This window comes from Mustelus asterias, chromosome 14 (assembly GCF_964213995.1).
Source record: "Mustelus asterias chromosome 14, sMusAst1.hap1.1, whole genome shotgun sequence".
Classification (NCBI taxonomy): Eukaryota; Metazoa; Chordata; class Chondrichthyes; order Carcharhiniformes; family Triakidae; genus Mustelus; species Mustelus asterias.
The window spans coordinates 58,699,800-58,712,757 of NC_135814.1; positions in this window are offsets into that span (position 1 = coordinate 58,699,800).

The following is a 12,958-nucleotide window of genomic DNA, read 5'->3' on the forward strand; positions in this document are numbered from 1 at the left end:
GACAGTGTGAAACATGCCTCCCAATTTTTTTAACAACGTGCCAAAAAATCTGGAGCGTAAACCTGCCTGTTTCTCTGGAGGGAAACATGCTGGATTTCTGTCAGGTTCTGACACTTTTGGAAAGATTCTGCCCTATATCTTCAAAATGTTCAATGATCCAGGGCCCAGCAACTCAACACACTTTAAATATCCTCAGCAGTGCACGGAAAGCAAAACTTGAAATAAATCTGACTCATCTTAAAATATTACAGATTCCTCATAAATAAAAAACTAAGGTCAACATATGTAATTGTTTCAGAGGTTAGCTTAGGGATTGGCTTTCTGATTCTACAAGTCTCCTGCGTTTTCTTTCCAATTTTGTGAAAGATTGATAGTTGGTTAATTATGCTAGAAACATCATAGTATTTATGGCATGAGCATCTGGTCTTAATGCTCTTAAAGTGTTACAGTTACAGTTTGTCCCTCGCCAGTCTCTCATAGGTCATCATATTTAAGGTCTGAAGTTTTAACAACTCTATAAAATTTTAATTTAAACATCCTTGTATAAGGTACCTTGGATCTGTATTGATCGACTAATATGCAGTGGCACAGAGTGGTATGATGCAAGCCAACACATAACAAGATTGCAATTCTGCACAATTCTGGAAGTGTTGCGGCAGGAAGAGAAGCAGAAATAAACGGACTGGGCTGATCTCACACACCCCCTAGTGGCCAGTCACCAGGAAGTGAAAGCTGTAAATCAGCTGCTAATCCATACTGATGGTGATAAAATTATTTAAAAGTGCTTGCGGAGAAGAGTATCATTTTTAACAGACTTAAGAGTCGGCACAGTTGACACAGTGGTTAGCACTGCTACCTCACAGCGCCAGGGACCCCAGGTTCAATTCCGACCTTGGGGCACTGTCTGTGTGGAGTTTGCACGTTCTCCCCACGTCTGTGAGGGTTTCCTCCGGGTGCTCCAGTTTCCTCCCACAGTCCAAAGATGTGCAGCTTAGGTTGATTGGCCATGTTAAATTGCCCCTTAGAGTTAGGGGGTCTGGTGGGTTAATGCATGGGGTTACGGGGTAGGGCCTGGGTGTGATTGTTATTAGTGCAGACTTGATGGGCCGAATGGCCTCCTTCTGCACTGTAGGGATTCTATAAGATTCATTCTCTAAAAAACAAATGAACATATGAACAAATAATAGGCACAGGTATACACAGAAAACAACAACTTGAATTTATGTAACATCTTTAGCTAAACTCCCCAAGTCACCCCACAGGAGCGCCACTAAACAAGATTTGACACTGGGCCACATAAATGCTGATGACTAAAATCTACTTGTTTGACCAAATCCTTGAGGTGTGTCTTAAAGGAGAAGAGAGAGGTAGAGGGGTCTAAAGGGGGCTTTATGAATTTAAGGCCTCGGCTGCTGAAGGCACGGCCATTGGTGGTGAACTGATTAAAATCAGGGTCGTGCAAGAAGGCAGAATTGGAGGAATGCTGAGATTTCAGAGGTATAAAGGGCTGGAGCAGATTCAGACATTGGATGGGCCAAAGACCAGGGAGGGATTTAAATACAAGGATGAGTATTTTAAATCTGAGATGTTGCCAAACCAGGAGTAAATGTAGGTCAGTGAGCACAGACAGGGATAAATGAACATGATCTGGTGCATGTGTGAATACAGACTGCAGAGTTTTGGATGATCTCAAGTTTATGGGAAATGGGAAGCCATCCAACAGAGCATTGCGTAGTCTGGAGCGAAGAAAGACATGGATGAGGGTCTCAGTAGTCGATGAGCTGAGACAGGGACAGGGGGTGTCAGTCTTTATGGCCTAGATTTTGCAGTCAGAATAGCAATGAGGCTATGTGGAATGTGTGAAGTTACTGTACTTGCCCACTAGTTACCCACTAATCACAGCTTAGATCTGGTGCATTAAGAAACAAGAAACTTTCTCGTGGCATGATCACATGATCAGTCATAATGACTAACAAACTGAAAATCTAATTATACAAACATGAACACTTATTCCTTCCGAATTTAGTTAGTTTTGGAGATTTATTTAAAATAATTTTTACTTTTTCTGTCTTTCTTTTATCTCTCTCGTTATCCTATCTTTCATCCCCTTGCTTTATTTTACTTTCTGTACACAATTTAAATTGAATTTATACCTCCTCGTTTAGACTCTGTGTGCCTCAGTAATCTGATTGATTGAAGATCTATGTTGTAACTTGTCCTGCTCACAGATGCGATGGATTCCCTGTAGAGGACTGCACTGTATCACATGCCCATTGACAGCAAGCCTACGCTCAAAAGCCCGTGAAAAATCTGTAGACAGTTGTCAGTGAGTGAACTCCATTCCTTTGCTGCTGACCCCAAAATGCAGGTCCACATGAACTGATGCAGATTCAAGTCATAGTGTCTGCATGCTCAAGCAAAAGCCTCAAAGGTCAGGAAAAGAGCAACAACACGCTGCACTAAGCGTGCCTTGCATTCGGGGAATAGATGACTATTGTATTTATGCACTTATCTTTCTTTTTAAGTGTGAAAAGATGCTGTAGTTTGAATGTTAGCAGGCAGTCAGAATACCTATTGTTCTGATTACAGTGACTAGCTATACATGAGCAGATAATTACTGTGACTGTCACAATCAATTGAAACAGAAAAAAACAAAACACAAATTTGTCCCCTTTTCTCCACCTCGCCGGAGAGTGGTGCAGTTCCACTGTTGGTGGCAGCTCTGCCACATTATGCCAAGTAGGCAAAGAACACCTCATAGATGAAGCTAATAACAGAAACAAAAGGGAACCAGGTGAAAGTGAAGACTTCTAGTTTAAGTTTATTTATTAGTGTCACAAGTAGGCTTACATTAACACTGCAGTGAAGTTACTGCGAAAATCCCCCAGTTGCCACTCTCCAGCGCCTGTTTGAGTACAGTAAGGAAGAATTTAGCGTAGCCAATGCACCTAACCAGCACATCTTTCAGACTGTGGGAGGAAACCGGAGCACCCAGAGGAAACGCAGACACAGGGAGAAGGTGCAAACTCCACACAGACAGTGACCCAAGCTGGGAATCGAACCCTGGCACTGTGAGGCAGCAGTGCTAACCATTGTGCCACCCTGCCATCTGTTCTAACATGGGAATTTGATCAGAGTGTAAATTCAGGGGGACATAGGGGGTTCCACTGTGAGTAGACTTTAAGGAACTTTTGTGTTTTGTTAAAAAGAAATTTAAGCTTAATTTTTTGACTTGTATCCTTTTAGACTGAACCAGCGAAATGGAACCAAAAGACATCAGCACAAAAAACATCAAATGCCTCCATGAAGAAAAGGGCACCACTAGTACAGGTGCCCGGACAAACTAAAATTGTGCGAAATTACGCCAGTTATAGCTAACCATCAGTCAACTGTAAGTCATTGATGGTCACTGAGCAGTTGGTAGTTTGAGGTTATGTATTTGGGAGCTGGCTGACCAGTAGAAACTTGTTCATATCTGCTTGGAACTTTAAGGGAGTGTTACAATGCCCGTCGAGATCAATACCTTTGAAAAAGAAATTTGAACTTCCAGTTAATAGAGAGGGAAGAATGATACATCAAGTTTTCACATTTTAAGACATTTACTGCAACAGATGACTATAAACACCATGAACTAAATGTTATCTTTGTTGACAACTTATACTTTAAATCAGAGAATAGAATACTTTCTTCATATTATTAGCCTAACTGAAAAAACACTTCACAGGTTTATTTTACACTGCCCTTTATACAGACATTCAATTTTTCCAGAATCAATCCTAAATGATTCTTATTCCTTGAGGGTTTATTCCTGTTCTTTTCTGAACTTGGTAACTTGCAATCTTAGAAGTATATTTCACAGTGTATTTTCCTTTTCCCAGAGTAGCCCAAGGTCGGTTGCTCTTCCAGCTTTGTTTGGTCTTTTCAATCCCAGCACGAGCTGCCACATGTATTCCACAAGCCACAGAGAACTTCTAGCTGCTCCCTTTCTCCCTGATCCAGGCAGACTCCCAACACTGTGATATCCATTGATATACTAGGAAAGCCTAGAGCCTGATTTTTACAATGGCTTCCACTGCTTCTTTTCCCCAGGCAATGTACATCACATGGGCCTTGTATCCAGGCAGGAATGTTAATTAGCTACCCTTGACAGCCCAACTCTCTTTCATCTTGGAACTAAATGGACGGTTTTAAACACAACTGTTTACAACCTGACATTTTCAATACTTTTCTGGGACATTGGAGACTCATAAGGCAGAATTTTAAAGCCCCTCCCCGGACAGGATTTTCCAGGCCTGGTGAGGCCAATGGACTTTTGAATGGTTGCTGCATTTTCCAGCCCTGGCCTCACCACAACAGCACCGTAAAATTCTGCTCACCGTCTCCTCTTGGCTGCGGCCATATTTCAGAGCAGGTCACATGACCCCACTTCATTTTACCTTAAGTTTAAAGACACAGTCCAAAAAAACATAACAATCTTTTAAACCTCAAAACTCTAACAGAAGATATTTGTGAGAATTCTAGCTAAAGCCAAGAGTTCATCAGGGTGTGAAATTATAATACAGTCAAATAAAAACACAACGGGCAGAATTTTCCTGTCTCGCCACGGGAATCATAGTGGGCGAGTGAGTGGGTGGGTGTGTGAGTGAGTGAGGGGGGGAGTTGGGTGGGGGGGGGGTTGGGGGGGAGGGGGGGTGGTGGGGGGGTGGGTGGGGGGGGTGGGGGGGGGGCTGGGGGGGCAGCCCCAAGATCCCACCCAAGGACTTCTAAAATGGGAATTTAATAACAGTAGTAACTGGAGGCAAAAGGGGTAAGTAGGTAGGTAGGAGTAGGTAAGTAAATTAGCTGATAGAATATGCAAATGAAATTAACTTTAAAGTAAAGCAAATTACCTAAAACATAAAGATGGCAGCACAGAAAAGAACGCTGGTATTGTTGATCCCACAAGATATGGAGTTTTGAGCTCTGGATGTTATCTCATTCCAATTTATTTTCACAGTTGACTCCTATAGCCTTCTTCTCTCCCGATACACCCACAGGCAATGAGGCTATTTACCCACAGCTGGGGGTCTTGTTTGAGAGGACCATGACTTAACCACACGCTCGTGAGGCTACATACCAGGAATCTTGGGGCCAGGTCTGCTCTGAGTCTCGGTATCTTAGCCTGGATCTGCAAGGTTTACATATGTCACCGCAGGGAGGCACTACATAGGGCTTGCTGATGAAGAGGCTTTGTGCTTGGCTCTCATTTCGCAATAGTTGTATCGCTAGCCAGCAGTGAGCACTGAAAGCAATAGGTGACAAGTAGACTGACTACTACACACCACCCTCTACACTAACACACTTGAAGCATTACATCAACTGGAGACCTGTATTACAAAACACATATAGAGGCACTGGAAAGGGTGCAAAAATGATTCATATGGATGATGGCAAACAAGCAGGAGTAAAGGTAAAGTCGCCATCAACCCAGATGACCATAGGCTGCTCTCCCCTTTTGAGGGGGAGAGCTAATTGGTGGTGATTTAACCCGAGGGTCACCACACCTCAGGCGAGGGGCAAGGTTGAGAAAGCGGGACCTTCATGAATAACCTCAGCCTAGTAGGAGAGAATGAGCAGTTTCTCTTCTAAACAGAAGGCTGAGAGTTACCTAATAGAGATTTTTAAAACTATGTAAAGGTTTTACAGCGTGGATACAGGGAGAATGTTTCCAATTGCTGGGACAACTAGAGCTGGAGGCCATCAGGATGAGACAGCCACCAAAAATCAAATAGGGGATTCAGAATAAACCTCTTTACCCTGAGAATGGTGAGAATGTGGAAGTCGCTCCATAGGGAGCGGTTGCTGTGAATTGTATAGATGTATTTAAGAGAGGTTAGATAACCATAAGAGGGAGAAAGGAAAATAGGAATACAGGGTTACGCTAGGAGGGTTCGATGAGGAAGGATGGGATGAGGCTCAGGTAAATGGTCTGTTTCTGTGCTATTTATCCTCTGGAATGTATGATGAGAGACACTGAAAAGGCAATGGAAGAGGATAGCTGGGTGACTAACTGAGGCATGAGGAAAGAAAGGAAGGGAAACAGACTTGACCAGAGCAGCCCATGCTTTCAAATAGATCTGAAACTCCAGCTTCCTGCAGGAACAAAGAGGGCTGTAGGCAGGATCATCAAATAAATAAGATGGGCATAAACAAGCAAGAAATGCTTGAAGGTGATATTAGCAGCACCGCTAATGATAGAGTAGTAATAGTGTATCAAATAGGTAGAGTTGCTGACATGATCTTTTGCATGCTGACTACAGTCAGCTGGTCGTGGATATACCACATAGACCAGAAAAGATTTACACAGAGAGGGAGAGCAACTAGGTGACGTGGTCTATGTGGGGACCAATGTCCCAGATGAAAGAAGGTCGGAAGTCATGAAAAATGAACATAAGGGACTGCAAAACAACGTTAGGAGCAGGATGTAATGCTGATCATTTCAAGGGTTACTTATGTGTTAGACTAGGAAGGGATAGGAAGATCTAGATATGGTTAAAGGTATGGTGCCAGGAAGAAGGGCTTCATTTTCTTGGTATTGGCACCAGTTCTGAGACAGATGGGAGCTATTCTACAAGGGTGGGCTACATCTGAACAGGGACTACTAGGATAGCGAAATAGAGAAGAAGCGACAAGGTAATAAAATTAAGAAAACCAACCAAGATCAACTCAAAATGGAGAAATAATGAGAATATTATTCATGTAGCAAACAAATTGGCAAGATGGAAATGGAAAAGAGGGTTAAAATCAAATGGAATACCTATAAACAGGATATAAAGAGAAGGTAGTTTAGACAAAAGAAGGAAAAAAATAGCCAAAGATGAATATATTGCAATGTGGAAAATACACTGGGAAACTGGAAGCATTTATTTATCTTAAACTTCCCTTTTGTCCATCATCATATCAGTCATCTCACAGTCAATCATTTCAGGATTCATCTCATCTAGAGAATCTTCTAGAGTCGACTTAATCGCTAGAACATAAATAGCTGCAAACTGGACCAGGGTGGAAAATACATATCTCAGTATGTAATACACTTAGGGAGAATATAAAAGATAAGAAGGAAGAAAGGGTAATAATATTGGTTAAGAAGGGAGTCTCTGTTGCAGAAAGGGTTGATGCAAATAAGGTTGGGGTTCAAATAGATTCCATACTGTTGGAATTTGAAGATAAAAAGAAAATGTTATATTTGTAAAGGTGCATTACAGAACGTTACATTTTGGAAAGGAACGGATAAGGCAATCTGCGGTCAGATTAGGGAGGTGAATACAGAAAGGTAAAATGATTGTTTTTAGGAGATTTTTCTTATCCATGTAATGATGGGGACCAAGAGGTGGCAAAAGGGGAGAACAAAGTGAAATTGCTAAAATCGATGCAGGAATTCTTCCTCGAACAGCGTTAGCTGTGTGATAATGAGTAATGAGATAGATCAGGTAGGTGAATTAAATGTTGTTAACACCTCGAGTGTAGTACTTAAGAACCAACTAGAAAAGCAATAAGTGGTAAACCCTCAAAACCCTGATTGTTTTCAGGTAAACTTTAAAGAAATGAAGAGCAAGTGGGCTGAGGTGGGAAGAGGCTTTTCTCATAGGACCCTAGGGCAGCGAGATGTTTCTAGAAAAGGAATTGCAAAGATGCAAAATAGGCGCATTCCATTAAAATAGAAGGAATGTACTCGCAATTTTAGAATGCCTCAGATAAATAAAGAGATTATAAATTAGGGCGGCACGGTGGCACAGTGGTTAGCACTGCTGCCTCACAGTGCCAGGGACCCAGGTTCGATTCGAGGCTTGGATAACTGTCTGTGCGGAGTCTGCACACTCTCCCTGTGTCTGCATGGATTTCCTCTGGTTTCTTCCCACAGTCCAAAAGACACGGCAATTAGGTGCATTGGCCATGCTAAATTCTCCCTCAGTGTACCCTAACAGGTGCCAGAGTGTGGTGATTTTCACAGTAACTTCATTGCACTGAAAGCCTACTTGTGGCACTAGTAAATAAAAACTTTTTAAAAAGAGGGCAAAACGGAGTACATGAATAATAATGAAAATAACAAAGGATGCTGTAAGAAAACAGGTTAAGAGTGAGATTTGGAAAGCTGAGAGGGAACATGCTGAAAAAAATTTAAAAGGAATAGTTTATTACTTTACAAGTTTCTTAGTGAAAGGTTTATTGAAATGAGGTGAGATTCACGAGAGGAGAGAGATTGTAAATGTCACTGTGTTTCAGACTGACTACAGAAAAGGATGTTAAAGATGAGATGAATCCTGAAGTGATTCACTGCAAGGTGACTGATATGATGATGGACAAAAGAAAAGTTTTAGATAAATAAGGCTAAAGAAAGACAAAATGCCAGTCCCCAGTGTGATTTATCCTAGGATTCCGAGGGAGGACATTGACGAAGCCCTAAACATTATATTTCAAAGCGCTATGCTGCCTGAATGTGTTAAGGCGAATGAGGCTGAGGGAGTTCTTCCACAAACCCCAAGAGGCCAACAACGAACACAATGAGACAGCCAATGAACTGGAACAGCCGACAGAGAGATCCGCAGTGCATCCGAAGAGGAAAGAGTCGAATTGGACTCCTCCGGAAGGCCGCTGCCCTCGACTTGACATGTATGCCCAAGCCGTCAGGAGGTGCGTCAACACCAAATTCATCAGCCGCACTCACAAGACAGCCCCGAACATCACCCAAGCACAACGTAACGCCATCCACGCTCTCAAGACCAACCACAACATTGTCATCAAACCAGCAGACAAAGGAGGGGCCATCGTCATACTGAACAGAACGGATTACTGCAAAGAAGTGTACCGACAACTCAACAACGAGGAACACTACAGACAGTTACCTGCAGATCCGACCAAAGAACACACCCGTCAACTCAACACTCTGATCAAGACCTTTGATCCGGACCTTCAGAACACCCTCCGTGCTCTCATCCCACGTACTCCCCGCGTTGGAGATCTCTACTGCCTCCCGAAGATACACAAGGCAAACACACCCGGCCGTCCCATCGTATCGGGCAATGGGACCCTGTGCGAGAACCTCTCCGGCTATGTCGAGGGCATCCTGAAACCCATTGTACAAAGAACCCCCAGCTTTTGTCGCGACACGACGGACTTCCTACAGAAACTCGGCACACATGGAGCAGTTGAACCAGGAGCGCTCCTCGTCACAATGGATGTCTCAGCACTCTACACCAGCATCCCCCATGACGATGGCATTGCTGCAACGGCCTCAGTGCTCAGCGCCAACAACTGCCAGTTTCCAGATGCAATTTTACATCTCATCCGCTTCATCCTGGACCACAATATCTTCACCTTCAACAACCAGTTCTTCATCCAGACACACGGAACAGCCATGGGGACCAAATTTGCACCTCAATATGCCAACATCTTCATGCACAGGTTCGAACAAGACTTCTTCACCGCACGAGACCTTCAACCGGTGCTATACACTAGATACATCGATGACATTTTCTTCCTTTGGACTCATGGTGAACAATCACTGAAACAACTCTATGATGACATCAACAAGTTCCATCCCACCATCAGGCTCACCATAGACTACTCTCCGGAATCGGTTGCATTCTTGGACACGCGCATCTCCATTAAGGACGGTCACCTCAGCACCTCACTGTACCGCAAGCCCACGGATAACCTCACGATGCTCCACTTCTCCAGCTTCCACCCTAAACACGTTAAAGAAGCCATCCCCTACGGACAAGCCCTCCGTATACACAGGATCTGCTCGGATGAGGAGGATCGCAACAGACACCTCCAGACGCTGAAAGATGCCCTCATAAGAACAGGATATGGCGCTAGACTCATTGATCAACAGTTCCAACGCGCCACAGCGAAAAACCGCACCGACCTCCTCAGAAGACAAACACGGGACACAGTGGACAGAGTACCCTTCGTTGTCCAGTACTTCCCCGGAGCGGAGAAGCTACGGCATCTCCTCCGGAGCCTTCAACATGTCATTGATGAAGACGAACATCTCGCCAAGGCCATCCCCACACCCCCACTTCTTGCCTTCAAACAACCGCACAACCTCAAACAGACCATTGTCCGCAGCAAACTACCCAGCCTTCAGGAGAACAGTGACCAAGACACCACACAACCCTGCCACAGCAACCTCTGCAAGACGTGCCGGATCATCGACACAGATGCCATCATCTCACGTGAGAACACCATCCACCAGGTACACGGTACATACTCTTGCAACTCGGCCAACGTTGTCTACCTGATACGCTGCAAGAAAGGATGTCCCGAGGCATGGTACATTGGGGAGACCATGCAGACGCTGCGACAACGGATGAATGAACACCGCTCGACAATCACCAGGCAAGACTGTTCTCTTCCTGTTGGGGAGCACTTCAGCGGTCACGGGCATTCGGCCTCTGATATTCGGGTAAGCGTTCTCCAAGGCGGCCTTCGCGACACACGACAGCGCAGAGTCGCGGAGCAGAAACTGATAGCCAGGTTCCGCACACACAAGGACGGCCTCAACCGGGATATTGGGTTTATGTCACACTATTTCACATAAATATTTCTGCTTTTTTCCTCCTGAGTCTTTATCATGCGATCCTAGAATCAGAATTTATGTCACACTATTTGTAACTCCCACAGTTGCGTGGACCTGCAGAGTTTCACTGGCTGTCTTGTCTGGAGACAATACACATCTTTTTAGCCTGTCTTGATGCTCTCTCCACTCCCATTGTTTTGTTTCTTAAAGACTGGATTGGTTGTAAGTATTCGCATTCCAACCATTATTCATGTAAATTGAGTCTGTGTCTTATAAGTTCTGTTTGTGAACAGAATTCCCACTCACCTGAAGAAGGGGCTCAGAGCCTCGAAAGCTTGTGTGGCTTTTGCTACCAAATAAACCTGTTGGACTTTAACCTGGTGTTGTTAAACTTCTTACTGTGTTTACCCCAGTCCAACGCCGGCATCTCCACAGCCTGAATGTGTGACAGAGTCCTCGAGGGTGGTCAGTGCAGTGGCTATTGTTAATAACAGAGACAGAATTAATTGGCCTGAAATTGCTGGATTAAGTTTTAAGATCTGTGGTGGGAAAATGAATGAAGGCATTATACCCAGCATCTAAATGAAGAGAAAATAGACATACCCAGCACTGGCATGTGACTGAGGCTATCGTGGCTGCATAGGATTCAGGACCCAGGCACATTTCCCCCTTCTCCATTTCTCAGAGACACTTCAGGAAATTGGAGTACCCCATTGCCTCAAAGGCTCCTAAGTATTAAATATTTAAAATTTTGCAGTGTTAACCCAGGTGTAATTTTTGTCACTGCTTTTTATTTATTTTGTTCACAGGATGTAGGTGATGTTGGCATTTATCACCCATCTATAGTTATCTGAGAAAATGATCTGTTCCTCAAAATGCAGGAATCCTTGCGTTAACGGTGCTCCACTGATGATGTCAAGAAGGGAGTGTTGGGATTTTGACTTAGTAATAATGAAGGAACAGTGGTTTATGTCAAAGTCAGGAGGTGCAGAAAGAAATTGGAATGTTTCCCATGACCCTGTTCATCCTGCTTAGTTGTAGAAGTTGCAGGATTAGATGATGCTCGAGAAACTTGGGGCATCCTGTGGATAGCACATACTGCAAACACGGTTTACCAGTATTCAGGAAATGGATCATAGTGACAGGGGACCAATCAGGTGCATTACCCTTTCCTGGATGGTGCCTGGTTTCCTGACTATTATCGCAGTTGTACCCATCCAAGAAAGTGATAAGCATCCCACCACACTCCTGACTTGCTGGAGGTGACCATTACCAGGTGGCGTGAATGCTATCTACTATTTGTCAGCTGAAGCCTGGATGTTAGTTTAGTCCAATTGTCAACCAGCAAGATTTGATTCATTATTGGAGGGATTGTGAATGGGGCTGTACAGCATAGAATTGTTAGCGAACAGTCCTACTTCTGACCTTATAACTGAATTTAAGCACAGTATTATTCATTTAAGTAGTATTTAAGCACAATCAAAACCAAGTCATAATAATTTAGTATTTTTCACACCAAGAAACCGGAATGACCTCTCAGGGCCATTGCCAAAGAATGCCAAGAGTACCACAAGCACTGTGGAACACCTGGCTCCATTACTAAATGATATAGTCAGATAAGTACTGTCTCATGCTGATACAACGGGTGTTGCAAATCACCTTGTGTACCACAGTGTTGGTTCTGCACATTTTGTTTTCACCATACACCATGTTCTATTGTGTATCACCATGTGAAATCAGGGCCTCATACTTGTTTGTTCGACTATGAACATACCTGACACGCCAAGTCGAGTGGCACCAAAGGGTTCATTTACAATTTGAACCTGAGGCAATGTGATTATAGTTAACAGCTGAACTGCAGTGTTAAAGTGCCATGGGAAATGAAAACATTGTGGTCTGGCTGCCTTTAGATGCGGCGATCAGCAGGTTTATTCTTTGTACCTGCATTCTATTATTATCACTCTAATTACCTGATCACTGCAGATAGATGTCTCCAAAGGAATAGTGTCATTGAGAGTGAAGTACTTGTATCTAATGGAGGTTTCTATCTTTTTGTAACTGTTGAAGTAGATACACTGCTAATATTCACATATAGCGATACTTCTGTGGAGCTCTATTTGCATTTTCCTCAGTACCACAATCCAGCTTGGTGATCTAATCATATTCGGTTCCAGTGTGTGCACTTTCTGAGAGCGGTGAAAAGAATGCTTTCAGTCTGGGCCAACTGAGGAGTACGTTGATGATTATTCAGCGCCGTTGGACAGAACTAGGAAAAAGCCATCCTCCCTCTGTCCAAGGCAGAGTGCCCATGATTTCATTCCTTCACAATGAGTGGGAGAAGGTCAGCAAGAGGAGTTAAATTATCAGCATGCGGCAACCGAACCAATCTCACTGGTT